Source organism: Leopardus geoffroyi, chromosome D4, assembly GCF_018350155.1.
Source record: "Leopardus geoffroyi isolate Oge1 chromosome D4, O.geoffroyi_Oge1_pat1.0, whole genome shotgun sequence".
In the NCBI taxonomy this organism is placed as follows: Eukaryota; Metazoa; Chordata; class Mammalia; order Carnivora; family Felidae; genus Leopardus; species Leopardus geoffroyi.
In genome coordinates, this window is record NC_059342.1 from 46,760,442 (window position 1) to 46,767,566 (window position 7,125).

Sequence of the window (7,125 nt, forward strand, 5' to 3'; positions counted from 1 at the left end):
GTAAATGTCTAATCAATGGCTTAAAGCAGTGCTTTTTAAAAACTATGTTCGGGTACTTCTCGGATTCTTCAGGGAAGTCTAATGAAGAGCTGTAGGGATTTGGAGATTCAGTCCAGTGGCTCTGGGCACTCCACCCCAACCCTAATTTTAATCAGAAAAGTTATGCTTTTTATAAAATAATTTATACACATATATGTGTATTTTCTACTTAAGTGTATGTGTGTGTATATATATATTGACTTAATTAAATAATAGATTTACTGTTTTTAAAAAGATTAATCTTTAAAGAAGATTTATGATAACTGACTGACTTATCTCTTTTCAGCTCATGCACTTTTGTCATGAGACTGAATAATTTTACTAACAGGGCATTCTTTAATCCTAGAATCCTAGCAAATGATAGGAAGTGATAGTCACTAAGGATCACCATGTGGTCACTAAGATGTATTTCATTTCTTTCGTTGATAGAGTTGTTAGATTGGTATAAAGCATTTGACGTGGAGCATTTGAACTCCAGTAATTCATTTAGCAAAGTATATCATGTATTCTCATAGATAAGAAGGATAAGTATGAATTAAGTGTCTTATAATTAAGTGAATAATTGACAGAATATTAACCAAAGGACCTGATCTATAGATAAACACGCATCTGGAGAAAAATTTCTATTGACAATCTCAGGGTTATGTTCCATACTCTTGTCATATTTTCTCCTTTCAGAATTTGTGACTTGGGTGAAGCTATAGAGGGAAGTCTCAACAAATTTGCAGATGACAAAGCTGGGAGGGATAAAGAATGTGTCGGATGGCAGAATTAGGATCCCAAAAGATCTTGACAGGGTGAAACATTTTGAAGTGAAAAAACGTAATGAAATTTAACAGGGATAAATATGAGGTCCTATACTTGGGTCAAAAAATAGAAATATAACTGCACTTTCCAGGGATGATGAAGTTAGTAGTTTCTGAGCAGAATGTGTAAAAATGCTTAGAGGTATTAGAGGACAGTCCTATTTCTAGAAGTCAACTCTGTGATGTGCATGTCCCAAAGGCTAATGTGAGTTTGGGGGATGCATCAGTTGAATAAACAGAATGTAGAATGAGGATGGGCACAGACCCACTTTTCTTCAGACTGCTCAGATTTTGCAGGGATAATGTATCAAGAGGTATTTAGACAAACTGAAACACGTTAAAAAGAGAATGAATGTAGGGGCTTCAAACTGTGTTGCATGAAGAGTGTTCAGGCCTGAACATTAGGGAATGGATTCTGTAAGGCCTAGAGATAAGAATAAGATGTACCGTGGGGCACCTGGGTGGCTCAGTCGGTTAAACATCCAGCTTTGACTTTGGCTCAGGTCATTATCTCACAGTTTGTGAGTTCGAGCCCTGCGTCCGGCTCTGTGCTGATAGCTCAAAGCCTGGAGCCTGCTTCGGATTCTGTGTCTCCCTGTCTCTCTGCCCCTCTCCTGCTCACGCCCTGTGTCTCTCTCTCTCAATAATAAATAAACATTAAAAATTTTTTAAAAAAGAATAAGATGTACCAAAGGCATCATCTAAAAATATTTAAATTGTTATCATTGAGAAATTGAGGGTGTGAACAGAGAGGAGAAGTCAGATTGATGAGAAATTTCAGATAGACGGACCGTATCTCAGTATAAAGAAGATTGTTTTAGCAGTAAGAACTGTCCAAAAGGGTGCAGTCTCCAGGAGAGAATTTGCTCCTCTCAATGCCAGTACTCGGTTAGACTGGACTTCCCATGACAGAGATGTAGAGTGAATGCATTTTAAAAGACGGCCAAATGAGATAAATTGTGAAATATCTCCCAGCCTGAGATTTTATGACTTGGAAGAGAGTTTAAGACACATTGAAAACCACAGGGGATGATGTTTCAAGTCAAAATGGCTCTTCCTTCACTTTTCACCTTGGATGCAACTTCCTAATTACCTCTTTCCCATATTAGCTAAAAACATGCTCAGATTTCTAAAGCTGAGCGCTTTAGAAAACAAGTAATAATAAAATTTGAAAGAATCCCTTCATTAGAAACTCTGGGTAATTAAATCAAATAAGCAAACAAAAACAAACCACAATAATGGTGCCTTCTAGAAGTGTTTCACTTTCTAGACTCAATTTAGAATAAAAGATATTGAAAAGAAATGTCTTTATTTCTAGGTAAGAAATACTCTGATTTTTTTCTAGTTTTTCTTTGAATCTGCCAAGCCATACAAATTCCATAGGTCTATAATTAGGTAACCCAGCATAATGCAGCCTCCTAACAAAGGCAAGTAGTGATTGGTAGATACGCCAATCAGGGCTCTTAATTGCAAATAGCAGAAAAGAGATTCATTAATGGCGTGGAACTTGAGCATGCATTTAGAATTACCTGGAAAGGCTTTTTAAACACAGATTGTTGATTCAGTGGGTCTGGAGTGGGCTTAATGGCTTAAATTCCTAATAAGTTCTCAGGAATGTTGCTGGTCCTGGTTTTAGACCATACTTCTGAGGATTACGCACTGAAAGATAGCAGAGTTTTCAGAATTCTTGGGAATTCTGGAGGAGCAGACTTGAGGCCAAACTTTTAAGAACACCACCCATACTCCACTGAGCTTGATGAAGAAAATTGTGCCTGTTCTGTTGGCACTATCAGGCTGTGTATTTCAGGAATTCGATTTTTCTACTTCTAATGTTACCAGGGATGATGCTGATTCTGCAGTGGGAATTCAACTTGCATCCAGTGATCCCTCCAAAATCCAGACTTCTCTGATGTTACCTACCCCATACTCCTGTAGTAATGAAGTCTTCCCCATGGAAGGAAGGCTATGGGGCCAGGATGACCTGGCTGTTGGAGCATAGATTACATATGGTTTTGTGGCTGTGAGTACTTTCTCCTACAGTGGAGAAGCAGGACTCATATTTGCAGAAACATCCGTGTTAATATTAGAAAATTCTACTACATTAACCTCACTAGTACATTTTAAAGCTTAATTTATTGACTTCAGATTTCTGCTTCTATGGGACATCTGAACTCCGGGAAAACAAATTTCTTCTGGAAACTTCTATGGTGATGCTGTGCAAGTAAAGCTATGCAAGTTCTTCTAATATGACCCGAATGGGATTCTCTAGAAAGCTTTCATAGTGAGAAATGATTCTGCATACGAGGAATTGTTCTGGGTGCTGAGATGTAAGGAAGAATAAGGCATGAATCTTGCATTAAAGAGTTTGCAGTTTAGTAAGGGAAATAGTCAAGTAAATAGAATATTCCAGTATAGACACTTATTTTTTTTATAGGCAAAGATTAGATGCCAGAGAAAACATGGGCTTATGTAAGTTCATATGTTCAAAATGGTGTGTGTATACTATACCAAAAGTTAGTGTAAGAGCTGTAAATGTTCATTGGTCACTTCTTGCTTCTTTTCCATCCTATGAAAACTGTAAATATAGATGTTTGTATTTTGGATTTTACTTTTCATTGTAGGTAAATATATAACAGAACAGTGCTTCAAATACAATGCACATGCCATAGACCATTACATTATTCAAAGACCACATCTACACTGGGAAAGCGCAATCACTCATGATATGGAGATGCTGAGTCAAACTGACATTTTTCTACGTTGTGTTCCATTTCTCCCAGTATTGAGTCTGTGTCACCTGAACCATTATTAAGCAGAGGAGCATTCTTTATAATGTGCAGAGTGAAATGACAATGATATGGTACTAAGAGAGTAGACAAGGGTCTTGTAGTTTGGTCTGGAGAGTGAGGGGTGCTTTGTTGAAGGATAGCGCACTTAAGCAGTTTTCAACGAAGACTATCAATTAGTCAAGAGAAATCAGAGGATGGGAAATGGATGGGCAGAAGTTTAGAAGTGTGGAATGGTATGTTACATCCAGAGGAAATAGAGGCACATAAAAAACTTGCGTGACGAGGGTTAGGAGAGAGGGAAGGTGAGATTGGAATGAGCAGAAGCTACATCACAATGGGTCTCTCCAGCTATGGTAGAACTTCAGAGAGCACCCTCCATATGATGCTTGTGTCTTCCAGTATCCCACTGACCCTCTGACGGGAGAACAGTGAAACTGCAAAGGTGAGCAGAGAGGCCATAGAATACCTCATCTGCCACATGGGGCTCAGTGTGTGTCCTTCCTTGGTGGTGGCTAATTATCCTCCAGCATCTATTTTCCCTTATTCCTCTTGCAATTCAAATCCCCAGAGGGTGAGCTGGACATGTGGCTGCCCACTGAGATGCTAATTTTTTTAGTTTTTATCGAAACTGGGTATGGCGTGGATTGAATAAACAACACATTTTGTCAAGTGCCAATTTTATGCAGGACCCTCTTTTATGTCTGGAAACATACCGAAAGCCCAGAAATTGGGATTTTCATGTCACTAGCCAATTTTTCTCTTTTCTTTTTCTTCCCTCTATCTTTCTTTTTCTTTCCCCCTCTTTTTCTTTCCTTCCTATCCCTTCAAGGGATACCATTTAAAAGGACAAAATGAGCGGATGGAATGATTAAACCACTAATATTCCCCATTCTAATCAATGGGATGTCTGGAAGTGCCCCTGTATATTCATCAATAAAGCTGACTTTATGATACTACATCATAAATGTTTCTAAGGAAATACTATCTTGTTCTACGATTTCTTTTTTACATATTTAGTATTTAAGGTTCTAAGAATTGAACAAAGAAGGAATATATTTAGTGTATCTCACTGTATACATAATCAATGACCCTTTAAACATTTTTTCATGGTCAAGAACATTGGTTTCTGTAAGTAATGAGTTAGCCATTCTTATATTAAAAGTGGATGCTTTTAAAATTCTATCTTTAGCATTTTCTGAATTATGTAGAGGCTTTCTGTAGTAGGGTTTATTTAAACATATTATAGTCTAATTAATCATTTATGTTTATGGGCTTAGTGAAGATTGTTCTTTTTGGCTGTTCATTTTCAAAACCAGAAATTTATAAATGGAGAGACCCAGTAAGTCTCAAGTGGCTTTGCTTCTTCAACGCTGTGAAAAGAAGCTTGCTATGCCATGCTTTGGCCACACGGGGGCATTACTGACCTTCTCTTTTGTATTAGTCCTCTAAGGCAAGAGAATAAACCCCTAGAAACTCATTTTTCATTACTTTAAAAGGAAAACAATATATTAATATGCACACAAAACCCCTCAGAGTTAGTGGCCACTTACAAGTTATGTGTGATTTTTAGTCTAGAGAAATATTTTCCTGAATAGATTATCATAGGCAGCATAATCCTTTACATCTTCTCATGACCGAAGCAATTATTTTTCTAGCTATTTCAAATTTCCTTATGTAAAATACTTCGATATTTCAAGAAAAGCTATGACCCTTATTTCAATAATGCTGGGCTAAATAAGGCTTGGAGAAACAATGCGTCTCATTGGCGGCCACTGCCATCTGAAAGAGAACACGACTCTCATTAGAGAATAGTCATGCTAGAAACATATTTTGAAAATGTGGTCTCTATTTCCTGCTGTCAGTTCCTGTCCTCCTCTTTGCCCTCCCAAATGGCTGGTGCATATGCTGTTGCTGCTTCCTGAACACACATCATATCAGGTTTCAGAAGGAGGAAAGAAACCAAGAAGAGCTAGAAAGAACAAAACACTAATAAGGTCCTGTGTTTGTACAATACTCCCAGTACAAATGGCACACACTTGGTTCCTCATATCTAATACAAGGTAATGGAGATGATTATCCAGTCCAGTTTGAGTCTGAATCTAAATACGATCCTAATTAAGATCGTGATCACAAGATTCACACACGCACAATACTTTCAAGCAGAGCCTAATTAAAATAGCACTAAAGAGACAGTCTTCTGACATTTCCTTTTAGAAGAAAAAGCATCAACACAGCTGCGGAGAGTTGTTCTCTAGAAGTTCCTGTAAAAAGGAACAGCAAGGCAAAGGCCCCCGTGCAGTGGCTAAGCCACAAGCTCAAATTAAATCGGGTAAGTACCTTCTTTTCCCCAATTCCTGGGGGTTAATCATGCCTTGGTGTTTTCATTGCCTTTCAGCCACGGGGTGAATGAACAGTTGATCACATACTCAGCTTGGATTTGGGGGAGCTGATTAATTTCCTTTCATCACCTCAAACTTAGTATTGTACTTCAAAGACACTAAAATATTGTCATGCCAACTGACCTTGAAAATTTATGAAAATTACAATTTCTTCTTGCTTACTGCTTTTCTTCATCTTTTCTCTTTTCAACCATTTCATCCATTTCCCCTTCCACCGTTTGTCATCATCTCCCTTCTAAACACTTCTTTCCCTTGTGGTGTTTGAAATCATTACCAACTTCTCCTGGGAGAAGCAGCAAAAACTTGACCCAGGACTCTGCCAATCCCTCAGCAGTTGTTAGGGCCACAGAGAGGCTCAGTGCTGCTTGGTATGTGGTACTACGGCATGGGAATCCTAGATTGACTTGGGAAAGTTTAAGGGCATTTATGGCACCCTGTTGGTTTCTAGATTGGTATCATGATGAACATAGAAATCCCTTGGCACTTAAGTGGGCTCCCAGCCTGTGGGCTACGAGATTAGATCTCTGGCACTCCCTGAGGATTCAGGGGTGACCAAAAGCATTTGAAGGTTTTATTCTCTAAATTGGATAAAAAACGGGATTCTTTTACACACTCTGGTTCCATCCCAGGAATTCTTGGATTTTACAGTGTCTGATTCTGGCACAGATTCCTCAGCTTTCAGCTTTTATCTTGTTTCTCCCATGGCTGATTCCCCCAGATTCATGTTGCAACTGTATCTACCAGACTGCTCTCAGATACAGGCTCAAAAAGACCTTGGTTTCCAAGCCCATCTGGATAGACATATTTATATCTTTACCACACCCCCACCACCTTGGAATTGATTCATATACTCAGAATCTGGAAGCCAGTCTGCACAGCCAGGCTTCTGTGTTACTCTTCTAATTTCTTTTACCACCAACAAACATTGGATATTGACTCCTAATTTTCAGTACTTCCCTCTCTCCCACTTATCCCATTAAAGGTCTGAAACATACGATGAAGGGTGAGGCTTCTATCCCGGTCTCTTTTCCCACCTAGTATCCTACAAACCTCCTCTCCTCCCCAACCCAGCTCAACCCATCAGTGCTCAGC